Here is a 14,973-nt window from a genome sequence, read left to right as displayed (position 1 = left end):
TACTCATGGTTTTTAGAACATAAATACCTCAAAAAAATCCCCCAAACCATACAGATTTTCATTTCTATGAATGCACAGAATCGCACTATCAGAAGAATTGTGATGTTAAACCTGCCTGTAAACCAAAGAGTACAAAGTGATCATTTCAGGGCATGGTGTGGTTCCATTATCAGAGGAAAATGCTGCTGTTCCTATTCACTGTTACTAACAAGAGGGTGACTCAATCCCACAAGCATCTCCCTTTGGTAGGCAGGAGACCTTTTGTGTGCATGCGCTCTCTGAGCAGGTTTTCAGTTGAAAACACTCCCCAGATGGGGTTTTAATGTCAGGTTTGCTCTTAGAAACAGCTTTGGCTTAATGGAAACATTCAGGCAAACTTCATTTTGCCATTGTCTCTTTTTGTGTGTTCTGTGTTCAACAAATTGGAAAGAGGGAAAATATGTACCAGGGATGTCTGAAGATCCGTCTGCTTCCTTCATCAGGCTGTGGGAACATGGAAGTTGCTAAAAGGATAATGAGCCACCTGAGTTGCAGCACTTTGGTCACTAGATGTAGAATGAAAGATTGCTTTTTCCAAGAGAACACTATTTCCATTCCTAATCTCCACTGCAATACTGAGGTGCTGTGTACTGTGGATTGCTGTCCTGTGACTTTAGAGCACCACAAAAATATGGAGCATGACAAAACCAAGGCATCTTCCTCTGAAGGACAAACCCTGCTGAATTAATTTACTCTGCTGCTGCTACAACACACTTTTCCTATGGAAGATGTGTGCTGTAAGGGGCGCATAGTGCAAAATGCAAAGAGGTGCAAATCAGAGAGCAGCTTCCATTACTAGTCCTAAAAATACATAGCAAAAAACATACTTCAAAATGATAAAGAAATGGTTGGAAGGATATAATAACATTATTACATGTATTGATTTCCAAAGGAGCTATTGTGTCAGGGTCTCACTGTTCGTGGTCTCATTGCATAAGAATATGGAAGACAGAACATTTTTTGTCCCTAACAGTTTATAGTTTAAATTATGAGATGATGTGATGAGTGAATGTAACAAATATGAGGGGCAGATGATAAAAATATAAAATGGAAAGGACTGTGACCAGAGATATTTTTATATTTACGTGTTGAATAAACTGAAGGTTTGAGGTGGGTTGTTAAAATAGATGTTGATTATGTCCATAGTCTCAGCTGGCCACTTGCCTATCCAATACGAGCTGGCAATTGGATACTGAGGAACGATTTGAAATCAATGAATAAAAAGTGAGAAAATACATGAAATTAAATTATATGCAAATTAACCCTGAGATGAAGCCTGTGCCTCCCTTGCTGTCTGTGTTCTCTTGCTGTACATAAACTTTTTCAGGATCTTTGACAATGCAGAAGCTCTTGTATGAACAGGAGTCTTCACTTTCTGACTCTTAATTCTGGGTTATTGATATGGCATTGCAATGATAACAAAAGGCACTGGAATGTGTCTGTTTCTCATATATGTCTATGAGAAGGGTGCTTTGGTGTCTGATAAGGCCTTTAGTCATGCTGTTCCTCTTCTCAGTGTTCAGAAAGCTTTACCTGTTCCTTTGCCTGGAACTTTTGGAGACAGAACAGTCCAGGTCTTGTTTCTGATGTTTTCCAAGTCTCTTTCATTCAGCTTTGTAATATTTTTCTCAGCTTATAATAGACATTTTTATTAGCCTGGTTTATTTTCCAAAGCAGGGTGTGGAAGCATTCATTTCCACCATGGAAGCACTTTGACATGCAGCAGCCTTGCCCAATGTCCAACATTAATGGCACATGCAGAAGGTTTATAGATTGCTCCAAAAGAAATGCTTTAGAGGCAGGTTTCTCTTGGCAGGCCTTTCAGCCACACCTTGTTCAAGGAAAGAAAAGTCCGCAGTAGCTGGCAATTGCAATTTGATATGAGTTAAAATACATTGGCTTTGAGTGACACTGGGCTAACATATCATGAGATGACATTTCTGATTTGTCATTTCAGCCATGTTAGCTCTTAGGTGTCAGCTCATAATTATTTATAAAGATTATTTTAATGTGTTGGGGTTTAGTGCACTGAATTGCATTTATGAGTGATCACAAGGGCACCTAGAACCTGGATTTCTTTGCTTGTTTCAGTCCAAATAAAAATAAGTAAATGCACACAACCTAGTCATGGCACCTTCTGTTTTTAAAGACCTTTGGTTAGAGAGTAGCTCTGTAAATTAAGTAAATGCACACAACCTAGTCATGGCACCTTCTGTTTTTAAAGACCTTTGGTTAGAGAGTAGCTCTGTAATTTAGGTGTGAAGTACTGGAGCTACTTGGAATCTCTCAATCCCAGCCCTAATCCTCATAGCATAGAATGGCAGTAACAAGTTTGATATATGTATATTGCCTATTCTGTATATTTTGGTTTGGTCCAAAATACTTATTACTGTTTATCTGCTGTGAGATAAGAATTAGGAGAAACGCAAAGCAGGCACCAAACTTGAAAGAATATAAAGAAGTTTATTAACAGACCTAAAAGAAGGAAAAAAAAAAATTATACCACCTTCAGAACTCTCCTCCTCCCCCCCACCTTCCTCCCTTCTCCCACTGACAATGTAAAAAAGACAACCCTTGAGATGTTCAGTCTGTTTGCCACTTCCATAATAACCTTGTTCAGTCCATTTAGAAAGAGAAGTCTCTTCTTGCTCATTCTACGGAAACAGTATCACAACGAGACAGCCGCCCACTTCCAAATATTGTTCAGTCCATTTAGGAAGAGGAGTCTCTCTGCCTGTATGTGAGTCCCTTCCCCTGACTTGCAGCTTTTCCCGCAACTGCTTTTGAGGGTCCACTCTTGAAGGTTTTTGGGGTACAATTTTAAGGTTGAGCCATTCAGAAACAAAAACAGAGGCCCTTCTCCTTCCCTGGGAGCAAAGGGTCTTCCTCATCTTCATTGTTAGGACTATCTCTGGGAGCATCTCTAGGGACTGAGGTTTTCTCCTTTCCCGTTTGGAGCAAAAGTCCTCTTCTGGTTCATCTCTCCCTGTCCAAACTTCTCATGGAATTACAGCTGCGTCAGCATCTGCCTATCTCAGCGCAGGTGCTTTTGCTCACGAGTTGAACACTCCACCCCCCATATCTTCATGAAATTACAACGGGATACTCTGATATATCATAGCTTCACAACAGAATTTCAGCTTTAACCATCTCCTCTCTCTCTTCCCTCAGGTTTTCAGCTCTTCACATCAATAAAGGGGTTAATCTCATTTCGGCCTTGCAGCTTTGCAGCTGGAATGTTGAATTTTTCTTATCGCAGTGGAGAGGGGGGAGAGCCGAGCCGCTCCGGCTGCCCACGGCAAGGCAGTGGGGGGGGTTCCACGGCTGGAACAGGTCCATGGCTCCAGGATGGCCGTGGCCTGGCCTGACCTGGCCCAAGCAGGGCCTGGCCGGGCCCGCTGGCCCCCACACGGGGCCCGCAGCCACCTGTGCCAGCGCCGGAAACGAGAGAGAGCTTGGGGGGGGAGTTTGTGTATTCTTAAATGTGGATCACAGAGGTGGTCACAACTTTGAGTGGCTTAGGGAATTGTCCATATTCAAACTGGCCGCTGATAGGTTCTTGCAGTTCCCAGAGGAAACTGTAAGCACCCCTTAGCAAGGACATCCCTTCCGGGACTATGCTTGCTAACCTATGACAATGGGCTAATCTTAAATTTTCATTGCTATTGCTGCTGCTTTGTAGTCACTGAGCATTTTGAATTGAAATGAATTTTTTCTACCTGATGAAGCTGAGTGAGTCCTATATCTTTCTAGTTCATACCTCACCCCTGGCAGCTGCAACTCATTGGATGCTTAGGAAAGGAAGGAAACAAGTGGGCAGTGATTGTTTTCTGGGTAGTCCGTGAATTTTAAAGCAGTTTTTTGAAGTAACTTATATTTTTTACCTTGGCATTCTTGTGTTTCCATGATGTGATTTTGTATTATATGAAAAAATGTTTCTTTTTTTAAGCTGTGTGCCTGATCATATCATTATGTTGTATGATGAGAAACAACTGCTAACTGTTACTTTCACCTTCTCAAAATAGCACGTTCTAGCTGTCCTTGTTTATCTGAACAGAAGTCTTACTGTGTTTGATATTTCTGCACACAGATGTTCTTCTGTGCATTTCATATTTCTTATTCTTGTGTCTTCTTAGTATGTGGTTTATTTCTACCCCGGACTTCAGGTTGTGTTTTCAGTCCCAGCGCTCTGGAGACTTGTTTGGTCACTGTTGCAGTGCAACTAATGAGTCTCACGGCACACCCAGAGGCACAAGTTCACCTCTCATGTTGAACCTGCATGAATGCTTCTGTGTGCCTGTTAATTTTGGCTGGGGGTAACAAAAGGTGGCTGGAGATGATGCAGAGAAAATTACTCTCCTGTGTTTTCTTAGCTCGAGAAACATCATCTGCCTGGTAAGCATCTGTATTTGAGACTGACCTGCTTGAATATTTATTAGGATTATATAGCTCAGTGATGTATCTAGGAGATCTAGTGGAAACAAGTAATTCTGCAACTAAGAGCTCACAACAGCACGTATTTTTTCTAATTTAAAATCTCATATTGTCTAGGATTTACCAATAAAGAAAACAAACATCTTGTAACAAGAATATATATGTAGAAGGAGATAGTAAATTAAACAGATATAATAGGAAGGATTTTTCATGATATTGTTTTTCATAAAAAAATCTAAGGCATTTTAACCTTTTTCATGCTTCCTGATAAATGCTGAGATTAATATAACTTCATTTTATGAAGTGCAGTCTAGGTCACTACATGGAGCCCAGAGTGCTGTTTCAAACATTTCAAATAGCTTCTGCCTCAAGCAGAAGCTTCAGCTGTAGTAAGAAATGTAGCTCTAAATAGAAAGGCTCTATTTACAAAGATGTTTATTAATTAAAAAAAAAAAAAAGATAAAGGAGAGATGCATTCTGTCTTCACTTCTGGCTTTCAGGGAAGAATAAATATAAGGCATCTAGGCTCCTCTAAATTGCTAGATTTTTTTTTCCCCCCCACAGAAAATTGGTTGTAGGTGTGACAAACATGATTTATCATCCCTCTGGACTGCATACAGTTACTTGATTGATTTCAGTGTTGTGAAAGACAAAGCCAGCCCCATGTTTTATCATTGTACTCCTCTATGAGAGATCTTGAAGATTGGATGAAATACCCCAAATATAAAGTATTTTTTATTATTATGGATTGATCAAAGAATAGGACTGCGTATACTTTGTAAACACTTCCTCTTGTTCTGAGCATCGCTGATCTCACAGTGTCTAAACACAGGTAGTTAAGGTTCATAAATGTCTTTGTATTTGAATGGTCTGTTTTGTATTCTAGTCTTGTGATTTTATAGCTGGAGTGAAACCCTGGCTTCAGCAAATTTCATATACTAGCTTATGTGCTGCACCAAATGATTTTGGATTGATGCCATAAAACGGATCTGTTTCATATTTTAAGAATTATTTTATAATCATAACTAACTGTTAACAATTTGTAATATACAAAATTACTACACAGACAAAAAAATCTGTGAAAATAACTTTTGCTTGACAGATTTGGTTGACTAGGGAATAAGAGAACCCCTTTTTCTGTTAATTTCTCTTTCTACATGCAGCCTAATAATTAATGACAAACAGTTTTTCAATACTTGAACATCCAAAATGTATACCTGGGTATTTTATTCATCTTTGACATAATGACAGAGCTGTCTTCCCCACTCTAGATATGTTCCTTTGTGTGAGGCTTAAGAGATGTGTTTGGAGTGAAACAGCCAGCATATTCTGTTTCCTTTCTAGCCCTAGTTTTTATTTCCAGAGCTACCAGTCAAGTACATTCAGGAAACTTCATGATGAACACTTGAAACATGTTCAAAACAGTACTCTGATCAATTATTTTCTGCCATTCCAGAATTGCTTTAAAGTAGAGAATTTTTTTTCAAGTTTAAATAGTACTTTCAGGAAAAGAAGCTTGTTAGAGAAACGGAGTTGCATAAAGAAATTTATGATCCTTGAGCAGGCACCCAGTTGTTTGGCTTTTACCTTTTGTTTCTGATTTGGAATGGATATTTGAAGTATTGCTTTGTGTTTCTCTACAGGTAGATCAATAAGCAAATGCATTTGTTTCTGACAAATGACTGAAGAAGAAAGAAGAAAAATTCTGTTTCTGCAGTCACATTTGAGCTTTCAGTTCCAAGGACACAGCATCCAAGAGCCTGAAAGGTACCAACCAAAAAAGTCAGGAAGGCAATTTATTTTATTTTTTTTATTTTTTACTTTTCTCCTTGAAGTCATGCCTACACTGAAGGGACAGTGTTTCCATCATCCAGAAACCTAAGCCTTTGTGGGAAAGGGAGCATTTCCTCTGCCTGCTGAACAGTATCTAGGCTGGGAATTTACCTTGCCTTTGACTTGCATACTCTTGCATGCAGAGTCAGTCACTTGCTTTTCCTTTTCAGAGTAAGCATAGATGCTTATAATCTCTCCTCATTTGGAGGAAGCCAATTTTCTATTTTCAGAACATGGTTTATTTGCTCTCCACTGCTGATCAACATACAAAATCTCCAGTTCTCTGGCAGGTGTTCTGTCTCTTGCCTCATCCCCTGAATTTGAGTTGCAGGGAGAGGTGCTCATTTGGGAGCTGTTTCATAGTAATTTCTTTTTGTGAAATGATAGGCTAGGAAACTGTGCTAACGAGGACTGCTCAGGAGGTCACACACCAGTGGCAGTTGTCAGGATGCACTGTGAGCCACAGGTGGTGGCTGAATACAGCCAGAAATAAATGCTTTGTTACAATGCACTGTGGGTGAAGCTTAGTAATTCTTTGTTCTGGCATACCTATTTCTTATTAATGCACCACAAAATGGCATATCTTAGGTATGAACAGCAGTAAAAAGAGTCACTTAATATGATTTTTTATTTGCTTTACTCAAGATTTGAAAAATTAAAATACTATAGGGCCTGGAGGGAGAGAACAGTTTTATCTACCTGCATTACAAAAGGATACAGAATGGTTTTCAGAGACAATAATGAAAAACTGCAGTCACATCTTCAGGATGTGCAAGCAGGTACAGTATCCAGCTTGCATGATAAAGGATTGTAAATAGGGACTAGCTGGGTAATCCTGCCTGAAAGAGAAGGCTCACATGCCATCAGAGGTAGGTAGAATAGGATTTTGCCTTAGTGAACTGGAAGATGATGGCAAGACCAGTAAGTTATGAGAAAAACATAGTCTTGCCTGCTTACCAGAAACTGCCACAGTTTAATGACAGACATGAGCTTAAGGCCAAATATTTCCAGATTTACAAGCTGATTGCAAACCCCTCTCTCCACTTACAATGAAGTTTTGGCAGTGCTGAGCCTATATCTGGACTTCTCTTGTATCCTTAGTGTGGTCTCCCCAGGAAATTGTGGAGAAGGGTGCAAATACCCAATTTGCAGTTTAATGCTCTGAAGAGGTACAGCTGCAGTAACAGATTTTGCTGTTGACACCGTCTTTTTCTGCTCCATTAAACCCTTAATCTCTCTGTGATATGCCAGCAGTGGGCAGGGACACTTTTTTATGGGGACACCCTTATACGTTGGGACAAGAGTGAATTTATTCACTAATTTATTTTCCCTTCCTAATAAATGTATCAGATTCATGTTGGCCTAGCAGGCACTGCCCCACTGCTGCTCTTGGGGCTGTCCCACTGAACATCTCCTTTCTTGCCATGCAGAAATCATGCTGCAGAACCTGGGACAGTTTATGTTCAATTTGAGATGTGGCCCTGAATTTCCCTGGTGATTTGTGGCAAATTGTCTACCTTCCTCACCTGTGAGGTGGAGGGAAGCATCACTCCTTACCCCAGTTCTGGCCCATTTGCATCAGTCTATACCACACGTGTTGTATCTCCTCCAGTGTAGCATGTGGAGAAGAGTGTCTCATCTGGTTTCTCCAAGCTTGCCTGCAATGACAATGAGCAATGATGAAAATTCTCTTTTCAGGCACATGATTTGTAAAGGTGTATTTTACCTGAGCAAAATCTTTGTATTATAATGGGAAAAAATATTTCAGGTAGCCTTCTCTAGCATACTGATGCTAAAAGTTCTGGGTGTTTGGGACACTCCTAGGTGCTAATTCTGTTGTGCTCTGGATTTCATGTTGATTCAGTGATGCTAGATTTCCATCTACCATTTGATACTACCTTCAAATCCTTGTGCTTCCAGCAGTGCACCTGGAACTGTTCCCACTCCTCTATCACAACATAACCTCTGCGTCAGCCTTCAGGGCTGGGTGTGGTCTGTGTGTAAGCGCTGCAGTACAGCATACACAAGGTAAAAAATGAAATCTTCCTTCTGACTGCATGGATGGTGCCAGGCTCCTCCAGCTTCGGGTTCACTCTTCTGTTCTGCTGTTTGCTATAATAGTCAGTTCAGATGCAGCCACAAAAAATCTGCCATGAACAGCTCCATCCCACTCTTCAGAGTGTGAAAACCCCTATTTAAGTTATTTGCAGTGTTGTGGGTATCTAATTATTTTGAATGTTCTGTTTATGCGTGCTTGTGTTCCCTCCCAGTGCAGCTGGCATGGCTGTGTCTGAACTGACTACTACAGCAAACAGCAGAACTGAAGAGTGAACTCACATCAGGAGCAGCATCATCCATGCAGTCAGAAGGAACTGGAACACTGCTTCCAGCTCTGGGGTCCCCAGAACAGGGAAGGCATTGACCTGTTGGAGTGAGTCCAGAGGAGGCCACCAAGATGATCAGAGGCATGGAGCACCTCTCCTATGAGGAAGGGCTAATTGGGTGTGTTCAGCCTGGAAAAGAGAAGGCTTTGGGGTGACATAATTGTGGCCTTTGAATCTGAAGGGAACCTACAGGAAAGATGGAGAGGGACTTTTTAAAGGACACATAGTAACAGGACAATGGGGAATGGTTTCAAACTGAAAGAGAGCGGTTTAGATTAGATATTAGGGAGAAATTCTTTACTGTGAGGGTGGTGAGGCACTGGAACAGGTTGCCCAGAGAACTTGTTGATGCCCCATCCCTGGGAATGTTCAAGGCCAGGTTGGATGGAGCTCTGAGCAACCCAGTCCAGTGAAAGGTGTTCCAGTGCAACAGGTGTGTTGGAACTAGAAGATCTTTAAGGACCTCCTAACGCAGGGTATGTACCAGATGGCATGATGTACCAGAACTTAAAATTGGTTATCCTTGCTTCCCCCTGCCCAGTGAGCACTTGGTATGTTTTAGAGGTTTAATTTGGTTTGCATTTCTGTTTGGTGGCTCCTGAGTCCTGTAGATATGGCATCAGCTTGTCCCTTTTTCTCCTGTCATGCTGGACATCTGTTCCGCTCAGTGGGACAACAGAAGGATTAAAATGGATTAAAGCTGGGTAAGGTGCTAGTAAGAAACACAGGAAAGACGAAAATGTCACATATAACTCATTAAAAGGTGGGGTGGCAAGGAGGGAAACACAGCTGTATTTTTGTATGGAAATCCTGACAGGTCTATCAGTCAAGATGAAATCTCATGTTACACAGTACAGTCTTTGTAGTCCAGAAATTCCCCTAATTGCTCTGCTGAAATCCCTGAAAATAATTTTGCAGATCAGTTTCTCTCTCTACCAATATGTCATTTTTGCTAATAATGGACACTTTTAAAGTGGAAATGAGTAATGTACATTTTTAAAGCTGAGTTCACAGAGGCAGCATGTCTGCCAAGGAGAAGTGAGGTTGTTACCTGCACTCCTCTGATAAATGTCGCAGGATGTGTAGCAACCGCGGAAGGCAGGTCCTTGCAGCGAACCCTTTTCCTTGAGGATTCATGTTGATTTTGAAGTATTTCCACCAATGTTTGCCATATTACGGATTGAAATTCATTGCCCATTGTCTCTGGGTGGGCTTTTCTTGTCCCAGTCAGGATTTGCTAACATCAAGCTAATTGCTTTCTTACAGTTGGAATAGGGAGAATGATGTTATTTTGGGGGTACTTTGCACAGTTTCCTGGAGCAGGGCCTGCTGTGTGGAGTCTGAAAGAACCTGCTGCTCTCCAACCTCCACCAAAGCTTTTCACAGAAGTCCTATGGGAAGTAAACTCAGTCAGTAATGGTTTTCCAAACATCCAAATATTTTTAAAGCATGTGTACTAAGCTACTGGCACCTACTGAAAATATACTACTTTATAAAATGCATTTCAGGAGACGAAATAGTTTTTCACAATTTCCAGTAAATATTAGAAAACTGTCTACGCCACTTAACTAGGCCACAAAATGTTTCAAATTTAATGAAACAGACATGTAAAAACCTCAGATACTGGTTACATTAAAGAGATGGCCTGTTGATCTTTACAACAACCGCAGCACCAACAGGACTGAAAATATAAATAATTAGTTGAATTTGCAGACACTTGGCTGAATTGAAAATTTAATAAAATTTCATTGATTCTCTGTGTAGCTAACACGCATTTATATTTATTTGAGCAGAGAAGGGAGAGAGAAAGCAGAGATGGGAAGCCCTTACCTTAAAGTAAATCAGATTGCTTTTGACTTAAATTTCTCTAGGAATGCTGAATAGGTTAATACATTGTACCCAAGTAATTACAACAGAAGAAGCATTGCACTATTAAAAATAATCAGTGTCTGGGATTTATTTCTGAGCATTTGTCTTATGTGTTCATATAAAATGGTCTGAACAATAGTAACCAATATGTAATTATAGGTAGTTAAAAGCCGTTATAACGAAACAATAGCTTAAATGTGAAATCAGACTTTACAATTTTTAAAATGAATACACATTTATTCTCATTGTAATTTATGATAATTCTAGTTGTAAGCTCTCACTACACTGAATCTTCTTTTCAATATTCCAGTTGATTCTAAGCTTATGAAACCCAAAGACTGAAGCGCTTTGTGCAAACTGTGTAAGCCTCTGTCTATTATTATTATTATTGAAAAGTTATGGAGGTAGGGAAATTCTCATCTCTTGAAATTATAAGTTTTGGGCACACCTTTTAATGGAATGTCTGTTACAAAGGCTTCTCAGGTTCTGGCTTGGTGTTTGCAGCAGAAAGGCTGAGGGAGCCTCTGATGGCACAGTCGCTTGTGCCGGTCTTATGAGACGACAGGTTCACGCCTTGTGATTGTAGTTATCATTCCCATTAGCCTGTTTAAAGACTTGACTTAGAGAATTTCAATTTCTAGCAATTTGTGGACCAAAAAACTTCCTTCCCAAACTATAGAGAGAGCACAGGAGCTTGCTTTTGTAATCCCCTGTCTTGGACATCTTAAAATCACTCCATGGACTCCTTAGGGGTTTGGAGGCTGCAAATTGGAAGCCCATAATTTCATTTATACATGCAGTGTGGAGCACTGATCGCACAGTATTGTGCCAGGGGAACAGCTGGGAAACCAGGCATCTCAAGGAATGGTGGTTTAACACTGGATATTTGCAGCAATTATCACCATGCTTTTCTCCTGCCCCCTCCCAAAGCCATGCACAGTTGTTCCAGCAAAACTCTATGGTGAAATATGAAACATTTTATTTTGTTTCATTTTCTTTTTGGGCTAGCCTCATTATAAAAGTAAAATGTTGCTTATGGGACACTCAGTAACAGGTATGTAAGAACAGGTAATTCTCATAAATAGATGTGTTAATTTTCATGGCACTGCAGCTGGGCAATTAACACAGCTTGTTTTCTGGGTGACACTGATGTCACAATTTTAACCTAAGGGACATTATCGCTTACTTGCTTTTATATATATATATATATATACACTGAAAAGGATTGCAAATTGAGCCCAAAATGACAGACAAAATGGTTTTTTAGATACGAATTTGGTCACAATTATGTCTGTAAATGAACATAACAGATGTGAAACTTCTTGAACTTCAAAAGACAGCTTTTCTTCTATGGATCACATTTGAGGTCGTTAATCATTAGCAGGCAGCAGGGAGACTGTAATTTTGCTTTTCTTCAACCTAACCATTCCACTATGCAGCCCCTTTTCTCCTCATGTTGCCACTTTTACTCGAGTTGATTACCAACATGATCTTTGAATAAACCTACTGGTTATATGTTGCGGTGGCTAAGTCCACTTTACACCCCACAAGTTGCCCTAAAAGTGATCTCCCCTACAACACTGTGCCAGAAAGTTCTTCCTTTGTCTAGATTCTGCTGGTCACTGGCCCTCTCCCCCCTCCCATCCCTTTTCCCATTGGCCCCTGTTATGTCACTCAGCCTTGCCTCTGCCCCCTGGCCCTCAGACCATTGGTTTTCGATGCTCTGCCCGCCTTTGGGAGTTTTCGGGATAAAGCTGGTGTGGGCTTTTGGTCTTGTGTTCTTCTTACCTCTGTTCTCTTCGGGTGTGTAGCCATTAAACACCTTGGAATCGCATGCAGAGAACCCCTCTCGCCTCCCTGTCTCCAGTTTGTGCACAGACTGTGTGTGAGGGGCTGTTCGCGACCGCCTGCGAAGGTGAGATCGTGGGCACGTGTAGGTGCTGGCAGAGCGCTGCCTGAGCGTCTCCACGAGGGACCCTGTGGAATAAACGTGGCATCGAGCCACCGAAGCGCTCATTCAATAGTTATACAAAAAAAGATGAGCATCTGAGTAAAGCCATAAAATCTATGTTTATAAAATGATCTCTCTGGACTTAATTATCACTATCCTGCTGCATGCTCTGATTCTACACTTGCTTATCCCTTGACTTCATTCTCTTGTTTGAGATACAGCTCCTCATAATCCACACAAGCCTTGCAATATATTTCACTCACTTGCTGACATTTCACTTTGTTGTTGATACTCATCCCTAGGTATCCCAAATGCCTGTCAATTAATCAGTCGTAAGTCTGCCGAGTGTTATTAGAACCAGGGACTAAGCACCCAGCTTTCAAATGAGGCAATATTTATCAATTCATGTGACTCTCACTATGAAAAAAGAGAAATTGTACTGTCATTGCCAGAAACCTTTAGGGTATTAGACTGCAAGGCAAACTCTGGACCAAATCCTTCTGGATATGCTGGAGATATCTTAAAACTTCTGTGAGTTTTGGCTCCTTCCAGCTTGATCTGCTGATTTTTCTGTCTCGTAATTAAAAAAAAGGCTTGGAATACAATGTGGCCTTTAAATGCTGTTTTGAAAATTATTATTTCCATGAATTTTAAGAACATAAACTGGCTGACGCAACTGCAGAGATAATATGGGTTAGCTTTTCTTCAGACTATGGAAGAAATTAAAACTGAAAACCACTTTTGGGAATCCTGCCCCCTACTTTTCCATGCACATTTTCATGCTTTCCATCAGTTTAACACATTGTAGGGGTTTTATTAGTGGAAGCAGCCTGTTTCTTCTAGAATGTGCAGGCTTCTGAAAACGAAGAGCAATGATGACCATGGATGGAGTGTGAGCTGCACGGCACAGTGTGACACCTGAGGCAGGGTATTCCTTCTGCTGTTTGCTCCCACCAGGCTTACCTGTGTCATATGTGAAGCCAAGTAAGCATTTTTCTCTCCTGTAAGAAATATCAGTGTATTCTGCTTAAGAGAGCAGCTTCCCAGGCAGTGATTTATTTTCTGATCCCACTCTCCACTCATCCATTTGCTACCAAAGCCCCAAGCTCTGGAGAAATTACTGGCTATAGCTGAACAAGGGTGTTCGTGTGTAGCAAATATGTTTTCTTTAGTTGTCTAAATATTGATGTTCTCCGTCCTTGTTCCTGAGCAGCGTCATAATTAGTGGTGAAATATTTACTTCCCCAGAACACGTTCCAACTGTGCTTCATCCAAGGAGTCTTACCTATGGCTCTGTGTAACGTGCATTTCATGAAAGAAATGCCGTGCTGGGTCTGTCCAAACGTAAGGTAGAGTTTAAGGGATACTTAGGGTTACATAGGCCCCAAGATTTATGAACCCAGGAGAGACTGTGAAACTTTTGCTAGCACCAGTAGCCTGCAGTGTCTAAAGAGGTGGAGTGACAGATGTGTGAATACTCTGCTGATGTTTTCTTATTGCTCCTTAGTGTTTGCAGGGCCCACGTGCATGCTGCTGATAGAACAAGCAGGAGAAACATCTCCAGTTTTTCATTCATTAGTGTTTCAGCAAAATTCCTGGCAGACTCAAGGTCTGCCTGGCCGGTTAGGAGCCAAGGCTGGCTCTGAGCTGCTCAGCTGTAGAAGCTGATCTCAGCATTGTCATTCAGGGGAGGAACAGCCAGACTTTGGATTCACGAAAGGCACAAGTGGCATGGGAGGGGAGGTCGAAGCTTTTAAGAGCTTTCTTCTTGTGCTGCTGTTTGAGGGACAGGAATGGACAGGTTTTAGGCCATCCACCATCATACAAGAGCAGAAGCAGGTGATGAAATGGTCAGCTCTGTCTGCACTTGAGGCTGTCTTCTTTCAGTGAAAGATTAGTTTAAATATAGATGTTTCTAACCTAAATGTGAGTTGCTATGATTTTCCTCCTTGTCTGATAGTCCAGAGCAAAATTTTAATGTCAGAAACATAAGAAACTTGCAAATTTATTTTTTTAAACTTATTTGTGAAATGTCTTTCTCAGAGGGAATGGTTTTTGAAGGAAATTCGTGTTCTGAAAGAACCAGAAGGGGGATTTAATTCACATCTTTCTAATTTGGGATACATGTTCTGACAGGTATAGAAGTAATTTCTGAAAAATATATGACCTCTAGTTTTTTTCCAAATCACTTTTCATCAAGGTGCATGAAAAAAACCCAGACCTGAGACCTTTGAAATCTTTTTGCAAGACAAGAAAGTCATTCCATCCAGACTTATCTGGCCAGTCTACACAGTCCCTTGAAGGTCTTTATGTAATAAAATCTCTCATGGAGCCTTCAAGCCTTGGTTGTAGCAACACAGAACATTTACTCGCTATGGTATTTGATGAGTAATGATACTCAATGAGTACTTGAGCACTGGTTGCTGTAGGGGTGGAACATCAGTGCAGAAATCTGAGGCAAAG

Source organism: Coloeus monedula (genome assembly GCF_965178545.1).
Source record: "Coloeus monedula genome assembly, chromosome: 2".
Classification (NCBI taxonomy): Eukaryota; Metazoa; Chordata; class Aves; order Passeriformes; family Corvidae; genus Coloeus; species Coloeus monedula.
The sequence above is the reverse complement of the archived record's forward strand: the minus strand, read 5'-3'. Positions refer to the sequence as shown.